At 36.2% G+C, this 20,978-nt stretch overlaps 1 pseudogene; it reads left to right on the top strand.

Moving 5' to 3' along the window:
* The window catches only part of LOC114615592, a 72,830-nt pseudogene that overhangs the window by 18,901 nt on the left and 32,951 nt on the right, over positions 1 to 20,978 (top strand).

The raw sequence follows: 20,978 nt of genomic DNA, 5'->3' as shown, positions 1-20,978 counted from the left end.
TGTAAGAAATAGCATAAACTTAAAGTTGAAAACCCAGGTTTCTACTCTCCAATTACCATAAAGTGACATGGTCTTACTTGATGATGGGATATGTAAGAATCATGCCATGGTAAAAGCATTATTTAATCCTTTGGGTATGTTTTTTGTTTTTGTATTGTAATCATCTTTATTTCTTGAGCAGAAAGTAGAGATAGCTCACTCAAATCCTACAAACATGAAGTTTGTATATTTATCATAATAATAAACTAGTGTAGTTATTAGTGACTAAAGAACATACTTAAACTAGGACTCACTGTGTGTTGCACAGTGAAATGATTGTCAACAAATGCACACTGCCTTACATCTACAGTCTCAGTAGCGTGGACTGCAGTTTTACTATCTAAAACTGTTCACTGTCCATTTATTCAACCTTAGTCCCTCCCTGAACTCCTGGAAATCATTGCCCATTTTAATTTCTGTAAGATCACTTGTTTTCAAGTTGGGATCTATATAGTGTTTTGTGAGACTGGTTAGGAAAATGGTAGGTAGTTGAGATGATGCAATAACTGAAGATTTACATTTTTATTTGACAAAACTAATTTACATAGCATGCATAGGAATTGCATGTGTAATTAAGAGCAGGAAACATTTGCTCTTACAAGTTAATATCCATTCATCTGTGAGATCAGTGGAAACAAGTGAATCAGCTCTTCTTTGGTAGGATTCTCTTTTGTAAGTTAGGTCAGTAAATGTTACTGTAGAGAAAGTAGGAAATGCTATAAGAATTATCTGTCTACAAAAATACAACTTGTTATTATCACTTGTAGTTGTCACTACAATAATGTATTCATACAGGATTTTTTGCTGGTCATTAAACTTTATGTATTAGTATGTGTGTATTCTTGTATATGCACCCATGTGTGCATATGTGGTGGCCAGTAATCAACTCTAGTGTACTAGTCATCTAATTTATTCAGAGTCTTTCTTTGGCCTGAAATTCAAGGATTAGATTTCACCAACTAACTAGGGATACCTTGCCATCTACTGGTCCAGGGAATCTATCTGTCTCCCTTTCCCTAGTTCAGGGATTACAAGCATTCACCACTGTGCAGTTTTTGTTTGTTTGGTTGGTTTGATTATTTTTGTAGGTTCTGGGAATGAAACTCCAGTCTTCCTGCTTGCAAGCCAAGCACTTTCTTACCAAGCTAGCTCTCTATATCCCTTTATCAACAATGTTATGACATATAGAGTTACAACCACAAGGATTTTAATACTATAATTTGTCAGATTATGTTAATGAAGAAAAAGAACATAGACAAACAAAAGCAAGTATATGTTTTATAGTAATAATGCGAAGCTGAAAATCATCCTATCATTAGTAAAATATGGCTGATGTTAAAGAATATAGAGCATTTGATGTCTTAATAAGGAGAAATAGAAACTTAATTATAAGCACAATACAGAAAGAGGAAACTATAGAATTAGACACTTTTCCTTCCTTGTGAAGCCACTAAAGATGTTAGACCAGAAAACTTTGCATAGGACAAAGAGACCCTAACTTACTTCTCAGTAATTGTAAGGTAGCAAGACACAATGTGTCCATACTCAATGGAAAAGATCATCAATGTGCATGAGATTTGTCTTGAATCCTTGTATTAATTCTAAGTATAAGATTATTTATAATCCCAAGTTGCTACATTTGGTTTATATATTCCAGAAGATCTTGTGAAATTTGGTGGGGTGGGTGGGGGGGAGTGTGTGACTGAAAGAATGGTCACTTGGGTACCCAGAATAGGAATTCTTTCTTGTCTAGTGATGAATGCTAACGGAATTCTGTTTTTGTATCAGGCTGTCCTGGGGTTTGCTCTATGGTGTCATTGTCTTCATTGTGACCCTTCTCTTGACATATATTATAAAAACGGCCCGATTTGTTTTTTCGACTGGATTTATGGTGATCTTCATTCTCTTTTTCTTTTATGGCTTATCTCTGGTGAGTTGGTGAATACAAGCGCCATTTGGTTTTCAGTCTGAGAAACAAAGTTGGTACCAATCAGATGATGTCTGTCTATACCTGTTTTGTATTTGCATGAGACAATCTGTAGTGAAATAGCATTTATCTATAGTTCTGTGTAATTCTAACTTTCTGTAAAATTAATAGAGAAAATCTGTAGTTATGCAGGAAATCATTTGTTTTGTTATATTGATGACTCTTAGATAAACGTAAACCAACTGGATCTTCTTTTGCTGTAGATCTCTTTGTCTTTCTTGATGAGTGTCTTACTAAAGAAGTCTTTCCTCACTGACTTGGTGGTGTTCTTTCTCACTATTTCCTGTGGAAGTCTTGGATTCACAGCATTGTACAGACACCTCCATGTATCCCTGGAGTGGCTTCTAAGTTTGTTCAGCCCCTTTGCCTTTATGCTTGGAATGGCCCAGGTGAGTGGGAGGCAAGTTAGCTTACTAATTACATTTCTGAAATATTTTCCTCCCTGGAAATCAATTGTCTTAGAGTCATTTCCACAGGAAGCCTTTTAAGTACTACAGTACTACAGTTCAATGGAACACACTTGTGAGGTTTCAAAGATGGAGCAGTTACTTCCTTCTATAAAATATGTTCTTTTGTGTGTAAGAAGATGAATAGAGTCATAATTCAGTATATATATATATATATATACACATATATATATGTATATATATATGTGTGTGTGTGTGTATTCAGCATATATACTGTATATATAGTTCAGTATATATATTGAATATATATTCAAAATAGAGTCTATAGAGTTTTTCACATCTTAAAGTTTGTTATGAATTGATTTTAAACTGTGTCCCAGTTAACCATATTATTTAATTTTTAGAGGTTAATGTGATTTAATTCTGATGCAGTAACATAAAGCAAAATAAGATGAAAATGAATATTTTGGATATTCATTGACCATTGACTAGGAAATCCCTTTTTGATCCTCAAGTATTTTTTCTTCTCCTACTCTACTTAGCTTTCAAGCTGATCAGACAGACTCTCTCATCTATGGAATTAGCCCAGTTATTTAGTCTCCATTATAGTGTGATGATTATGGATATCAAGGTTTTAATTAAAAATCTATTGGGGTATGTGTGTGTGCATGCGCGTGCACACACGTGCACATACACACTCACATACACATGGTTCCCTGTGTACAGGCACCTACAGTAGCCAAAAGAGGGTGTTGATACTCTGTAGCTGAAGTTACAGGTGTTTGTGAGCCTCCCAGTGTGGATGCTAGAAACAGAACATGAATCCTCTGCAAGAGCAGCAAGTTCTCCTAACGACTGAGGCAACTCTCCACCACCATCAGTCCATTTTCCTACTCTCTTTGTTTAAACATAAAGCGCTTTATCATTAGTTGATGGCTGCCATGCAACATCTCCCAGAGCACCTTTTCTTGCCCCCTTCCCAATTCAGCAAGGTCTTACCCGACTTCACTAAGTTCTTTTGCCATCTAATCTGTGTCTCCTTTTGAACACACATGAACTGTACTAAACGTGATTACTTAAGTGCATTGTAGTTCTATATAAGTTTGCTTTTCAGTCGACGTCTGTAATGTAGGAGGGCAGGTAGTTAGACTTGTCTTTCAGGGATGCGGCAGAATGTAATAGTGATAATCCATGAATAGCTAAGCTGTTTTCTTTTTTTTTAAATTGATATTTGCCTTTCATTTACTGGGTTATTTTGAATTTCTAGCTCTTACACTTGGATTATGATGTGAATTCAAATGCAGACCCCATGGGAAATCCAAATGAGGTCACTGGCACAATCTTCATACTGTTCTTTGATGGTGTCTTCTACCTGATGTTGACATTATACTTTGAAAAGGTTTTACCAAGTAAGTCATTCCATGATAAGACTTAATTGCATGCTTGTTATCTCATTTCCTATTCATTAATTATTTGCTTTACATAGTGAGATTTTAAAATAATCCTTCAAGCACATCACCCACGTCTCAAGAGTATGCCCATTTACAGGATAGACAATGAGCATAGTCACTCAGGGAGGACTGGATCTTTCTTCTCCCTTGCAACTTACCAGCTCAAAATTGAAATCTGAATTTTGTTCATGTGGAATTGCAGCCTTTTAGAAGAGTGTATATGTTGTTAATTCTGCTTTATCTGTCTCTTTTTCCTTCCTACCCTTAGGGTCTTTAGTTCCTTAACATTTGTAGTTACTTACAGATCCATAGTTTTAGACTCTTTGTGCTTATCTGGGCCATGTAATGAGTTTTATTATTTAACTGATGAATAAGCAGAAATATCTATCATCTATGCTATGTAACATATTATATGTTTTGGAACATGGCAACATTGTGATGTACTCAGTTGAGATAGTCAATATATGTGTATTACCACCATATTTGTTTTTGTAGTATCCTACTTTTTGAGATTTTCTAGAGTACAAGGCACTGTTACTAACTATAGCACCATATTTTAAGATACCTTAAATTCACTATTCCCCCTTTTACTGAAATTCTATGGGGTTTTGGTGACCTCTACTTTGCATTTATGAATTCAACCCTTTATTTCCACATATGTCAGATAAGATGTCAATTTTCCTAATGTTATTAATTTCCTTCATTTAACAATAGCTTAGTTCACCCATGCCATTATAGGGCATATAAAGCAAGACCAAACCCTGCTCAAACCAAGAGATCCTTCCACATGCTTGTCCCTGCTGTGAGCAGCTCCAGGGTGTGTATAATTTCAAAGTCAGTCAAGGTGATCATAATATGCAGCCATTCTACAATGCATAATCACATAGGAAGGACATTTATAATTTTATTTCTTTTCAATTTATTAATCCATATAAGCTTCTCAAAGTCTATGATTTTGGTCTTGTTGACTAATACAACTCAACATCCTGAGAGGGCTTGGTATAGCCTAGGACTCAGTTAATACCTGTGAAAGGATCTGTTCTTTGCTCCTGTCTTCTATAATTTCTCTGCTGAGGAACACAGTTCTTATGTGCATTTCCTATTCAAGTGCCCATACCCAGTGCTCCATCCCAGAGCAGCCATGAGTGAACACATGAAGAAAAGGTGAATTAATAAGAAGCACAAATAGAGGGATTTGTTTCTTTAGTTAATGGTTGATCTGCCTGGTTTTGAGTGAATCGTGCATGCATAGGAATTATCTCTGTTAACTTTTCCAAAGTTTACTGAATAATATTTTACTCAATTTATCACCCTGTTAATGTGTATAACATAGATGAATAGTTTGAATACATATATTTTAATTCTTGGTTACATTTATGTATATGTAGGTATAGTGTTTCATTTTATATATATATATATATATATATATATATATATATATATATATATTACATTGATAAGTTATACATATATATAAACAATGATATATTCATTATAATTTTATAATATATTATATGTAATTATATGCTATAACTATATCATATAATTATGATTATATATAATTATTATATAATATATAACCACATGTGAGTATATTTATATATTTAATCACATATTATTATATATAATTATGATTATATATAAATTATATAGTTATATATTTTATTTAATGTATCGATTAAACAAAATGCTTTAGTGAAGGAAACACATTCTAAATAATTTTGACCTAACTAAGATAATTTTGCCTAAGAAATGTTTAGAAATATTTTTTGTACTTTAATGTTTGAAGTTTTTGCCTTTATTGTTAAACTGAAAAAAGAAACTTTGTTTGGGGGTTCATTCTTATCTTTAGTATTCTTTTTCAGTGTACTCTTATTTCTTACTCATGGATTTAGTTATTCTTTCTTTTGGATGGTGGATGAAACCTTGGACACTATGTGATACAATTCATTTTTTCTCAAGGATCAATTAAAAAATAAATCTAATTTGATATATATGTATTTCCCATATTTGCTTAAAAATATTTTATATTTCTTTGATATTTCCCACTTCTATATTGTTATATATGTACAGATGTATATATGTATATATTTACGTATACATATATAGCCTTTATTTTTACTTCATTTTTAGGAGATATATTTTTGCTTGGTGCAGAGCTATAAGCTGGCAGGTTTGTTTTTATTTCAGTGTTACAAACTTGCTGAGTTTAATTTCTTTTTAAATGTATGCCATCACCATCTTCTGGCTCTTGTGGTCCCCAACAGGGTGTGTCTACAGGAAATGTCTGTTCATTCTTATCTTTATTTGCTTTTTTTTATGTCCATTTATTTCAGCATCTTTTCTATGATTTTTTCTTTTCTCCCATTATTTTTAAGCCTTCTGAATTTTGAAAAGAATTTGTGTCATGTGTGTATGTGTCAATGTGTGTGTGTGTGTGTGTGTGTGTGTATGCACATGTGTGAGCAAGCATTCATGTTTAGAGGTAGAGAGGGGCTTAGAACATTGGCTGATCCAATGTGCAATTGCACTGGTTAAACAGGTGAATATGGACGTCGGTACCCACCCTTGTTTTTCCTGAAGTCCTCATTCTGGTCAGGACAAAATCCAGTGGATCTCCCAGCCCATGAGAATGAAACAGACTATGAGATTTCTGATGACTGTTTTGAACCTGTGTCTGCAGAATTCCATGGGAAAGAAGCCATCAGGTGAGATCAGATGTAGTGCGGATGAAGGTTGGGTGGAGATCGTGCTATTATCAGCCTAAAGCTTGCTCCAGACATTTGTGTAACCCACTTAGACCTCCGACTGAGTCCTTCACAGGGCTCTGACATAACCTCATCTTCCTGGCCTGTAATTTTCTGTCCTTTATTCTTTTAAAAACTATAGCAGGCTATTGTTAGTATCAAACCTCAGACTTAAGACAACAGAAGCCACAATTCAGCAAAAGTCCTCTCTGCCTGTCCCTTGTTACTTCTCTTCTCTCTTCTTTTCCTTCTTGTCTTTTTCTTCAGTTCAGGGCTTCAATCCTTCACCTTATTAGTTACATCACCCATTGTCCCCTCACTCATCTGAACATTCCTTTCTTTATGCATTTGCCTTATCTACAAAGAAGGCCAAGCAAAAGGGGGAAGAGGAAAGTGAAAGCCTGGAGAAGAAGAAGAAATCAGATCAATGTGGCTCTCGGTCATGCACACCTGCATTCTGGGTTACAATAAAATACCTGTTTCATGTGGTGCTAGTTGCATTTAGTTTAATTAAGGAAGACACCTTTAAGATCTTTATCTTAGCAACTCTCATTATTTTTTAATTTTATTTTTTACTTATTCACTTACATCACACTCATTACCCATACAACTCTTCTTTTAAATAATGTTTTTATTATTTTTTGAATAGTTTATCAATGTGCACAGTGTACTTTAATGGTTCAGCACCCCACTAGGCACCCCCAACTCTGCCTGCTCCCTCTAGCACGTCCTCCTCTCAACTTCATATTCTCTTCATTTGAAAATAATTATATCCCATTGAGTCCAATTAATGCTGCCTATTTGCACATGTATGTTGTGAGGCTACACATTGGAGTATGGGTAACCTATCAGTGGTCTCACCACCAAGGAAAAATGACTGATTCTTAGCAACCTTCAACTACCAATGGCTCCTCAAGTAGAGGTGTCTCTCATGAATCCATCCTCTATCCACAGTGGAATTTTTACTTGCTTGATCTTATGCAATACTTACAGCTATGTAAGTTCATGAGTGACAGCGACATCATGAGCAGGAATAGAACTTCATAGCATCCCTCTCCATCTTCCGTCTTTCACGTTCATTCTGTCTCTTGCTCTTCTATATCCCCTGAGCCTGGGCAGGAGAAAATGGTGACAATTTTTGATTTCTAATCATAACTTTCAATTTCTAATTTTTAGCCTGCCCCATAGATATCCTTCATGCTCTGCTTTTGGATAATTTTAAACCTCAGGCAAAGAAAGTCCTATCAAAACAATGGTTTTTGTTTATTAGTTTCTCTTGTTTCCTCTCTGGTATCTCATTGACCGAAACATAAGGTGAAAGAATAGAGTGTTAGTGTTTAAATGGAAGTGAGAAATCTGTTTTTTCTTTCTTTTTAATTAAAGTATTTTTATTTTTTTTTTGCTATATGTTTTGGTCATTTTTCTCTTCCTCCCGCCCTTCCCAGATCCTGCCAACCTCTCTACCTAACTAACTTCACACTCTATGACCTTACTCTTACTCAACTCTCACATCATAAAATCAAACCAAACAAACAAAAACAAATGTATATGATGTTAGTATTCCTACTTTCAGAACAGGAAAGCAGAGTTCTAAGAAATAACTATATTTGTCAGCTATCTAATGGTTAGAGTACAGTGATGGCTAGCACCTCTGATATTGTTCATGGCATTTCTTCTTCTTGCCATTCTATACTGCCTGGCTGACCTGAAGAGATTATGGACTTTATACAGATGTTTTCTCTAACGTCTGTAAAATGTTATGTACCCTACTCAGCCTTGCTATGGTAGCTGTCTGGGTTGTATCATTTTCTAGTTTACCCATCACTACATATGGTTCATTTCAAGAAAAATGCTCACATTGGCTTGAACAGTGTCCAAGCCTCAGCCCACACTGAAGAAAGCAACCTTTCTTCCAGGTGAGCTTAGGCACTGGTTATATTGTAAAACACTGGTCAAGTTACCATTGCTTTCTACTGCTGTTAGTACCATAGCTTAGTCAATGTCACATGCTCTCTCTCATATCCTTGCAACCCAAATTCACCTGAAGATTTCAGCAAGACTTGGAGTTAGATAATAAAGAAAGCCATTGCTCCATAAACCATTTTCTCTTGCTCTCCTTCTCAGAATCAGAAATCTTACTAAGGACTACATACTAAAGTCTAAGTGTACAGAAGCTTTGAAAGGTAAGTAACGAAGATAGAAAAATATTAGATTTCAGTCAGCTAACTTTTCTCTCAGTGAGCAGTTCTAGACTCTAAATGGATGTTGAATCTCCTGTCCTGCATTTCCCACACAACTGAACTAACATTGCCATGCTGTAAAATTTTTGTAAAGTGGAAATAGAGTATTAATTTTGATTTAATAAGTGAATTAATGTGTACTTTCATTAATTTTAGTCACACTATAAATACATAGGCACTATATGAGCCCTGAATTAAACTTACATTTGTGATTTTATACCTTCATGATGTTTTCCTCCCAGATCTGACATTGGATGTATATAAAGGCCAGATTACTGCAATCCTTGGTCACAGTGGAGCTGGGAAATCAACACTGTTAAATATCATTAGTGGGTTGTGTGTTCCCACCAAAGGTAAGAGACAGAGACTTTCCTCTAATTTGGCAAATGAATTGTCTCTGCTTCAGTTAGACATCTGAGCATTAAGTACAGAGAGACATAATTAAAATCACAGCAATTGACATATAATCTACATTATTCTTTTATAAAATGTATATGATATTAACTAAAATATAGAGAATTATAGTATTTTAGAATACTCTAAAATTTATAGAATTAACAGTTTCAATAGAAATTGATCACACTTTTCTGTATAGATAAATACCCTTGAAAACCAGGAACTTTTAAAATATGACTAGAAAGGTGTCTCAGTTTAACTGTTTTGACTATATCTTATGGCCTATAATGGCTTTGCCTACATGTCTCAGACTGGGCTATTCCCCCTCCCTCTCCCTCTCTCCTGTATCCTCTCCCCTCTCTCCAATTAATCCTCTCTTTTTTCTCTCTCATCTTACTCTCCCTCTTACTCTTTCTCTTATTCCTCTTTCTGGGGAATTTCTAGGGCTGGGGTTCTAAGGAATTTGAGCTGAAAGACAGAATCAACCTCAATGTAAAACAACTTTTCTGTGTTTTCTGATTGTTATATAGGCTCATATGAATTTCATTGGTAAAAGCAAGTTGCATGCACAGCTTAGGGGGCAGAGAGGTTGATCTCATTTCTTGATGATAAAATGTAGAATGTACCATATTCACGAATACAGGTGAGATCAAAATACTAAAATGAAATTTGGAATAGATGATCACAGAAGTAAGATAAAATCACATATCTAATTTCATTTGATAAAGTTTTTTAAGGTTACATTAAGAATGCCATGTTGTCTTAATAATGTCTTTTGAAACCCTTATTTACAGGTTGGGTCTCTATCCATAATAACAACCTGTCAGTAATGACTGACTTGGAAAGTATTAGCAAGCTCACCGGAATCTGTCCACAATGCAATGTGCAATTTGACTTCCTCACTGTAAGAGAAAATCTTAGGCTATTTGCTAAAATAAAAGGGATTCAAGCACACGAAGTGGATAACGAGGTACACGATATGTTAAACTAACATAAAAATTTAAATTTTTAGTAAATATGCTTAATCTTTTTTACTTCAATTTTGGTTGCATTAAATCACCTGCATATGGATATATTTAGGTTGGCTGCAAACATATGGGAATAACAAACACATGTAACCTGTGATATTCTCCTAGATCATTAAATATATTCCATTCATCTTCACAAATCTTAGATAAGTAATGGAATTTCTTCATGTTCAAATGAGATTGAATTATGAAGAGGTAAATCATCTCCCCAAAATCATATGTTGAGTAAGCATGAAGTCATATGAAACCCAAACAGATAACACTGCTTATTATTCTTTATTGTGTCCTGTATAAAGACATGTTAGTTAGGCTTGAATGTTCTTTTGTGTGTGTACAGGTACAAAGAGTTTTGCTGGAATTGGAGATGAAAAATATTCAGGATATTCTTGTTCAAAACCTAAGTGGTGGACAGAAGAGAAAGCTAACAATTGGAATCGCCATTTTAGGAGACCCTCAGGTTAGTCAGACCAGATTCACTGATAAATTGAGTCTGGAATCGAACAACCTCCTCATCCAGAAAGGGCACCATGATGGAGATCACACAGCAGAGGGGAACATACAGCGGAGGAGTAAACTAAGTACATATCTAGCTTCTGAGTTCCCTGAATCTGTAGTTAGTGAAGGTTATTGCCTTTGTTTCCTCCTCTAGATTTTCCTACTGGATGAGCCCACTTCTGGGTTGGATCTTTTTTCAAGGCACTGGGTGTGGAATCTCCTGAATGAGCGCAAAGCAGACCGTGTGGTCCTCTTCAGCACACAGTTCATGGATGAGGCTGACATCCTGGCTGGTAATTGCTGGCTTCCTTAAGCATCATGATGAGGACTTAGATCTGAAAATCTTAAACTATTTTGTTTGCTGTTTCTTTTGTGCTGTGTAGATGCTATGGCCCAGGATCAGAAGCTCATTCTGACAAAAGTTTGAGATGTCTTTATCTCTTCATTTTTATAATATCATGGTGACACAATGTCCTTCTTAGGAAGGTCACTAACTTCAAAATAAATGTCATTAGGCTGAATGGCATAATTGAATAAATCAATTTGAAAGATCTGTGCACAGCCAGCTAAAATACATGTTAATGCTTATCTGCATCAAAATGTTCATTAATTCATTCTGTTGAATTGTCAGACACATGAATACTCTACATAATCATCAAAAATAGTGTTGGGTTTATTGAGTCATAATTGCATCCTACTTTTAAAGTTGTATAAACTCCTATGCAGTTCTTTATATCTCATATTTCTCTAAAATGAAAGGTATCTTCCATCACTGTCTCTTCCTCCTCAGATAGGATAGTGTTCATCTCCAAGGGGAAGCTGAAGTATGCAGGCTCTTCCTTGTTTCTGAAGAAGAAATGGGGGATTGGATATCACTTAAGGTAGGCTTTCTAAGAGAAGGTGGGGGTAGATGCGAACTGGGCTGGAGAAAAAGGCAGTGCTGGCTGGAGTCCTTGCAAGAGAGGAGGGAGACACAGGGATGGGGAGGAATTGAGAGGAATGAATAGGGGTGAATATATTCAGAATTGTATATGTGTCTAAAATTTTCAAAGAATTAACATACATTTTAAAAGAAAATTCAATTGGGTAAGTGTGTGTGCATGTGCATGCCTGTGTGTGGGTGTGTGTATATGCGTACAGGTGTGCATACCTGTGTGCATGTATGAAAAGGTAAACAGTGAAAGTGTTAGGAAGACTGGAATAGAAGATGCACAGTATAATATAGAGGAAATATGAGAAAACCAAGCAGAGATGTAGTTAATGTCTCCACTATTTGATTATTCCAAAGTCAAACAACTTTTTGAAACTTGACAAGATTGTATTTAATGTTATTATCATTCACCTAGTATAATAAAAGTGTCTCTTAACTAAAGTCCTAGTTTGTAAGTAGTATATTTGTATTGACTGATTTATCTATTTATTTCAAATTTGCATGACTCTTTTTTACATTCAATTTATAAATGCTCTTCACTGGTTACCCTTGGATGGCAGAGACTATTTCCAGACAACCTATCTCAATTTTTGGCCAACAGCTTGCAGCTGAGTGAAGGGTGTGTGAGAGAAAGAATAACATCCCTTGTCAAGCAGCACATCCCTGATTCCAAGTTGTCAGCAGAAAGTGAAGGAAAACTCCATTACATATTACCTCTGGAGAGAACGAACAAGTTTCCAGGTAACTCATTAGCCATGAGCTATAACATGAAATCTACAATAATAATAAGTAACCTGTAGCATCAGATCGCTGTGCATGAAGTAGAGTATTAAGAGTTTGAGATGGAACATCACTCAGAATCCTCACAGTAATAATGAAAGCTTGATACAATGACTGTCACACCTGAGAGACAGGAAACGGGAGCAGAGGATGAAGGTAATTCGCAAACGTCACTGTTTTAAAGATGAATTCTGCCTCTGACCCCATTCTGTCAGAAATGAAGATGTGTAAAATCCTGTGGTCTTTATTTCAAATACTAGAATCTTTTCATGATTTCCTAATGCCTCACAATGGTGGTGCTAAATGTGGGTTCACAGTAGCAAAGTCCTCCTAACTCAGGATAAATGGACTCTTATGGTTGCTTTCATTTTGAAAACGGAGTTGTATGTATCTTACCAGACAACAGAGAATAAAGGACAGCATACCTTGGGTAAGAAAAATATAAGAGAACAAATCAAATAAGTAACAATAAAAATCTGGGAGTTTACCAAAACCTTGAAGAAATCTATCAGTGAGTGTATAAGCACCTGAATCACAGCTATATATGCTGACATCCAGCAGAGGTAAAAATTATTGCATAGTTAGTGTTAGTGTGACACATGGACTCTTTGATAAACATTTAGAAATAATTAAATGCTCCAAATATTGTATCATAATGCTCAATGACTTTTAAAGTTCTTGTTTGCTTTCAATATCTTTGATGTGTTATGGCAACATGCTAGGTCTTGTAAATCTGTAATGAACATAGTGATTTGAAACTTGGCTTTACTCATTGGCTAAAAGTCCTATTGTGTGTTTTGTTTGGTTTTTCATCCTTTTTTTTTTTTTTTTTGATTTGGTTTGGTTTTGGCCATGACTTTAGAAAATACCTTTGTTGTCAAGCCAGTGTATAAAATAGAATAATCACGTTTAATTTTCAGCGGATTTATCTCAGATCACTAGGGACTAAGAGAGATAATGTTAAATAAACAAGACCAAAAAGAATACCTATATACACACACTTAATGAAGATGGTGACTTAATTACAGTACTATTGTATAAGGAGACACCATGACCATGGCACTTTTTATAAATGAAAGCATTTAACTTGAAGAATTGTTTACAGTTTCAAAGGGTTAATCCATGACCATCAGTGTGAGGACCATGGTAGCAGGCTGACATGATGCTGGATCAATACTTGAGAGCTTTACACCCTGATCCAAAGGCAGCAGGAAAAGAAAGAGACTGGGCCTGATGTTGGCTTTTGAACCATCAATGTCCACCCCCAAGGATTCATTTCGCTTCCTCCAACAAATACATACTTATTCCAACAAGAACACATTTCCTAATCCTTCCAAAATAGTTTTAAACTCGTGACCAAGAACTCAAACATATGAAACTTTGGGGCCATCCACTTTTAAACCACCACAGGCAGATAACTTATTAAGTGAGGAAATCTAAACATACACTTTGTTTGAAAATCTAAATAGGATTTAAAATCATGAGAAAATGTTGGTTGAAACATAATTATTCCATTTAAAAGGATTTATAATCTAGAACCCAACCAAGCTTCAGGTAGAATGAAATATGTCTGTTAGTGCATACTAACCACTGAAGACATTTACTGTCCCTCGACCAGCAATGATTAACTGCCAGTAGCCCTTTGGGAAAGCTGAGGTCTCATGAGCGTCCTTCCATCCACGAATCAGCATTGAAGGGCTCATCTTGTACAGGTCTAGTTCAGGTAGTCAGAAGTGCTCTGTGTACATCATGGTGACAGCCATACTATATCCAGGGTGTGTTGGGGAGGGATGCATGCATGCTACAATTTCAATGGGATCAAAGGGCAATTTGTAGGAAGATTCCTCCCTTCAACCAAATGGGTTTCCAGAAGAAAAATATGGTCACCTGGTTCGATCCCAAATGCCTTTACTATGTAAGTCATCTCTATGGCCCTAGTGTCATCCATTTTCCTGAAATCTTCATAATTTAATTTTTGTGGTGAGTGAATAAAAATATTTTTTTGTAGAGGCACATTTTCTTTATCAATTCATGAGTTGATAGAAACCTAGGTTTATTCCATTTTCCTATCTATTTTGAACACAGGGCAATGAACATAAATGTATAGCTATCTCTGTAATGGGATATAGAGGCCTCTGAGTGTATATACCCAGAAGCAGTCATATGGTAGTTCTATTGTGTTTGTTTGTTTGTTTGTTTGTTTGTCAGCTTTTTGAGAAATCCTCCCTGTTCCATAGTTGCTAAACCAACTCATCAGCAGTGAATAGGAGTACAGCTTTCCCAACATCTTTACCAGCATCTGTTGTTGTCTGTTGATTTTTTTAAATTTTATTATTACTTTTTTATGATCTCCTTTCTGACTGGAATGAGGAAGGATGGCACAGTAGTTTTAATTTGCATTTTCCTGATGACTACATTTTAAAAAAATGTTCATTAGATCTTTATAGGGATCTAGAAAGATGCCCAGACCTGGGAATTGAGAACAATGGTGTTTCTATGACATCTCTGACTGAGGTCTTTCTGAAACTGGAAGGAAAATCAGAGATCGACCAGTCAGGTAGGTAAAAGGACAGAAGCCATCATGCTGTGTACATTTCAACAGTCATGATGTTTGTTGTTGTTGTTGTTGTTATTCTCCTCCTCCTCTTCTTCTTCCTCTTCTTCCTCTTCCTCTTCTTCCTCTTCCTGTTCTTCCTCTTCCTCCTCCTCTTCCCCTTCCTCCTCCTCTTCCTCTTCTTCTTCTTCCCCTTCTTCTTCCTACTCCTACTCTTCTTCTTCTTCTTCTTCTTCATCATCATCTTCTTCCCCCCTCCTCCCCCTCCTCCTCCTTCTACTCCTTCCTCCTCCTCATCATCAGTTGCCATCTCTGCCATAAATATGCCTCACCTGTTATGTACTATGAGATCCAAGCCAAGAATTTTTCAAGTGTTTATGTGTACTACATTATCTATATTGTGTCTCTCAAAATGATTTTTCTGAACGTCTATTTTTTTAAATGATACATTTAAACTCTGGACATATATTACATGATATATAGCAATAAATTTATTTTAAAGATATTTATTTCATTTAAAATTCTCTCTCTCTCTCTCTCTCTCTCTCTCTCTCTCTGTGTGTGTGTGTGTGTGTGTGTGTGTGTGTGTGTGTGTGTGTGTGTTTGTGTCTGGGTGTTCACAGAGGCCAGAGGCATTGGATCCCTAGAGCTGGAGTTTTAGGCCATTCTGAGCCACCAGGATGAGTACTGAAAAACAAAATTAGAACATCTAGAAGAGTAGTATCCCCATATAACTACTAAGCCATTTCTCCAGCTTCAATACAAATAAATTTGTTATAAAGGACGCTTAAGACATTAAAAAAGTAAAGTCAATAATGGATAAAGTTAGAGGGAAAGAATTTTTAAAGATAATTTTCCTTTGATTTTTCTTAAGTAAAATCCATCCTAGGCTTCCTTGGAAACAACACAGCAGAGCAAAGAGAGGCTGCTTCTGTTGGAAATCTCCCAACGCTCAGGGCTGTTTCCTTTCAGTCTTTTCACATCTATCAGGTTCAACTGGTTTTGAGTTCCTCTAGAAATTAAGTACATTCAGTGCTATTTTCCTTGATGAGTCCTTGAGATGATCACTTCAACACTCAGTCTCTCTGGTTGCTGAATGTCTTGTGGGCAAGAAGGAAGAGAAGCCCGTGGCAGGAACATATCTGTCTCCCTGTCAGAACCATGGATGTCACCTGGTCTTACCTCCAACATTGATGGCCTGTTGGTAGTCACTCATTTCCACTTTCTGTTCTCTTTTTCGGCACACTCTAGTGCCAGTCATTTAGTCAAAGAGTGTCTCGCTGGGGAGCCAATAATTTGTTCAGAGAGCATCTTTAGCTGGGTGTAGTGGTACACACCTGTAACCTTAGCTCTTGGGAGACTGAAGTACAAACACACTGAGTTCAAGGCCAACCTGTATTATGAAGCAAGGCCTTTTCTCAAAAAATTGCATACAGATTTTAAAATATACTTCCAATATTTCTATATACACAAATGTATTTAACTTGTATAAACTGACCTTCTAACAACAAAAGCAAGCCCCCCAAAAGACCCTATGCGTTCTCTTACAACTGTCATGGTTTATTAAAGAAATTGTTGAGTTTTGTAGATCATTGCTATTATCTAGGTATCGAACCATAATTTATATAATGCAAACTGTCCATCTGCTGCTCTTTTTCTGTTGAGTTCATCATTGGTTGCGCTGAAACAAGTATTTGAAGCACAATTTAGAACATTTTTGTTACCCAAAACGCTGTGTGTGCCCTTTGCAAGGATCACCTAAAGAGATTCTCCTTAAGCAACTTACACTTCTCTCTGCTCTGTAAAAGCTTAATATAAATGGGAAAATGCTGGCTTAATTCTTGTAGGTCAGCTCTGCTGTCATATGATCTGATGATGAACATTCTCTGTGAAGTTCTATCCCATAGTATTCTTTTTGAGAAATGTCATTTGAAACAGTGTGAATTGTCAAGGTTGTATTGACCCATTTTTGTTATAACTTGGAATTTTTGTTTGCCTGTAAGAGATCTTTAAAAAAATGTCTTGATCAAAAAAATGCTTTCAGATGAAAATTTAACCACACAATATAGATTGCTGGCTTTTGCTTTATAGATATTGGTGTGACAGAAGATATACAAGCTGGAGGGGCAAGGGGCCCAGGGAGACTTGCTGATGTGGAACACCTTGTCTCTTTGCTTAATGAGATGAGTAAGACAAAGGGGGGCATGGCTCTCTGGTGGCAGCAACTCTGTGCAGTGACCAGGCTTCGCTTCTTGAAGTTAAAGTATGAAAGGAAATACATTGCTGTTCTGTGAGTACTAAATTATTGTTGCAGCTTCCAAATGTTGTAGTGAAGCGTACATAAGTAGAACAATAGAAAAGTGATAGAAATAAATTCCAGCACAGGTCCATAAGTTTTATTTCTGTTAACAGTTTTGGTAGTCACACAGTAATATACTAATACATGGAATAAAAAAAATCTATCAGAGATAGTGTGAGGTGTAGTGTCTTTCTTCATTACCATTACTCCTCTATAGTCTACACAGTAGAAACAATGGACATCTTAGAACTTAGCCTTGTAGATGTGTGTGTGTCTCATGACTCAGATATCACGAAATCTCTGGAACTTTAATGTGTTTGTAAAGTTGATACATCTTGAAGTTCTTTCTCCTCTGTGGTTCTTATGTGCAAGTGGCCCCTTCTCAATTCAAATGTCAGGCATTTTTAAATTGTTGAACATAAAAGATATCAATTGAGTCTCAAGGAATTTATCTAACATTAGCGCCCTGCTCCTGGCTTATAGTCAATCATTAAGTAGTACCTCAGTTCACACATGGGATCCAGGACTCATACTACAATTCCAGTCCATGCTTGCTGAATAGCTGCTTCAAATGGAGGACGTTACCAAGATTAAGACTAAAAAATAATCTTTGTAGTTAGTTCAGAAATGCTTTGTAAGACTGAGAGAGCCAAGAACAAAGGGAAGCCAGGCACAGAGTCCAGTAGGCAAGAGGTCTTGGAGTTTCTCAGATGCTGGGGCCCTGCCCCAGCCTGTTGACAGGATGGCCCACAGGAGGAGTTTAGGAGTTGGTAAGAGAGGAGTGAGTCAGGTGTGGTGGTCAGGGGAATCTTGCAGCTCTGACTGACTAGCAATCAGGTCACCTCTTTACTTATACAGGTTTCACAGAACAAAAACAGACTAATGATTATCCAACAAGTACAGATTATATCCTTTTGTCTATGGACATGTGTTTGATTTTTTTTATTAGATGTGTAGGGTTACAAGTTTAGTCAAAATTAGAAAGCACAAATTAAGCAGATTTTATTTTTATTATTAGTCTGAAAACTCCAATTCGAAGACTCTCATGAATGTCTCTGTCAATACAAACACGTTTATTATATGACAGCCTGCTTTCAGGCTGCCATATTTGCAGTTTTAAAGCTTCTCAGATGAGCAGAAAATATCTGATATGGTCTTTTTTATTTTAGTCAATCTTTCTTTCACTAAACAGTAAGGTTTATTCTTCCAAAGGTATTCCTTGTATGACTGCATATCTTTAAACTACATTTTCAGAGAGCTATGAGCATATTATAAAATAGGAACTAGCATCTGTTGGTAATTCTCCTAACCAGTAGGAGTTTACTTTTTACCAACTATATAGTTTGAGCATACTTAGGGGCAGATACCCAAAGAAGATTCCTTGCAGTCATGGTCTCATTTACAATTTCCTAGCTTTTGCTTCTCTGAGATTATTGCAATCTCTAGGGCATAAGGAAGTCTTCCAAATAGAAGCCAGATAAAGCAGAAGTATGTTTAGGACTTTCTTTAAAAGACTCAGAAATAATTTTCTCAGGAAAAGACATACTATGAGTCATAATGCAGAAAGTCTCCACGAATGCAGCACGCAGAGACCAAAACTAGAAAGCTAGAGACAGTAGGACAGTGCTAGCAGCATTCGGCTCAGCTTCACTGGAACTGTGTCAAGCAGCTGTGCTGACTAAACAACTTTTGCAGTTTCCAGTAGAACTGGTTGTGCCACCCATGCTTGGAAAGAGATAAGGATGAGGTTTTGGCATTAGCGCTGTAGTGCTGAGATATGACTTGAAAACTTTTTGAATGGGAGTTGAAGGAAAGGAAAACATAAAAAGAAGTCATAGTTGAATTGGCAAGCTTAGGAAAGGTTGCATGAACAAGACTGGAGACAATGGGTGGGGGAGCAAAGGGCAACTCGTGAGTCTGAGGAGCAGTGTACTGTGCAGCAGAGAGGGAACAGTAGGATAAACACAGAGATGAGGCTACATCTCAGTTTGCCATGTAAGGAGCCATCTTCTAAAACTGCACAAGCTGTTTCATGATCTGAAGGCATCAAAGGAGGTATGCTGATGGTAAATCCTTGGTTGTTACTCCCACTTTAAAGACAAGGAACAATTTAAGAACCAAGATACAGAGCCATACATATGAATGCCTGTCTTTAATCATGTCTTGCTTATACTATATCCAGGTCTTTGAAGGAAAGTTTTGAAGACTGGACAACGACTATGCTCTATTTTTTTTTTTTTCTGTGTAGGATTCTGATTTTGGGGATTGGACTTCTGCATGTTTTGTCAGCAAATATTCACAGGATAGTCCATCAAAGTGACTACCGTTGGGAGCTCGCTCCTCATATGTACTTCCTCACACCTGGCCAACAACCTCGGATGCCCCTCACAAACTTACTGATTGTCAACAAAACAGGTAAAACTGTTGCAAAATACATAGTTTACGAATATTGTCACTGTTATAAACATTGCTTAGGAAATACACACATGGTGGAAAGATGAATGTGTCTTATACCCAGTTTAGGAAACTCAATCTTAAATTGGAACAATGAAACCAAAAATATATGATAATATTATATCAGTACATATTAAAAATCAAGGTTTATATAAAAACATTGTGAAAGTAGAATTTCACAATGATTATAAAGAGAGACAGATAGTTGGATAGAGGAGCATGTTGGTGGCATGCATTTTAAATTTAAAAACATTTAAATGACATGATCACTGTCACTGGCATTAGTTCAGTGGAATATGTTGTTTGATTCTAGGAAGTTTTATTCTGAAAGGCACAAGGTGTTAAAAAAGTTGTTTTTAATTATCAGAGTTATTTTTACTTGGAAGAGATAATAAGTACATGAGCATCATTACCATATCGAACCACATTTAGAAAGTCTATAAAAGGACAATAGAAGACTCAGGAGAGTTTCAGTGGGCCAAGCACTTGCTATGCAAGCATGAGAACAGAGTTCAGATCCCCTGAGCTAACATGAAGGTTTATTAGGTGTGACTGACTTCTTTTTGTACAGCATCACAATTGTAAGCTGAAGTAAATATATATATGGAGACCTATGTGTTATCCCAGAGACAGTTGGTACCCAGAGCAGCTGGCCAGATAGACTGAGTTGGTGATCTCTGGCCCAAGAGAAAGACTCTGGTTCAATGCAGAAAATGAAGAGTGATCAAAGAAAATACCTGACATAGACCTTTGGCTTCCACATTGCGTGTACATGCATGTGTTCTTACACATATAATAAAATGTACACATTTACCTAAAACAAAAAGGAACAAAAGGTATTTGTTCAGAAATGAAATATATGGAGAGTTAAAATCCATTGCGTGCTATAACAATCAAATGGCTGTGAAGAATCATTTTGATACATAATTTTGTGGTGTTCCCTGGGATTTGTAGTGCCTTTTACATTTTACTGTCTATTAGGAGCAAAGATCGATGACTTCATACATTCACTAGAGCAACAGAACATAGCTTTGGAAGTTGATGCCTTTGGGACTAGAAATGGCACAGAGGACAGTCAGTATAATGGAGCCATCATCGTATCAGGTGGTGAGAAGGTATGTTCATCTCCAGGGAACAGAGCTATGACTATTATATGACAATTTAATGAAA

This window comes from Grammomys surdaster, unplaced genomic scaffold, assembly GCF_004785775.1.
Source record: "Grammomys surdaster isolate TR1022 unplaced genomic scaffold, NIH_TR_1.0 126906, whole genome shotgun sequence".
Lineage (NCBI taxonomy): Eukaryota > Metazoa > Chordata > Mammalia > Rodentia > Muridae > Grammomys > Grammomys surdaster.
Note: the sequence above shows the minus strand (reverse complement) of the source record. Positions and strands in the feature narration are given on the sequence as shown.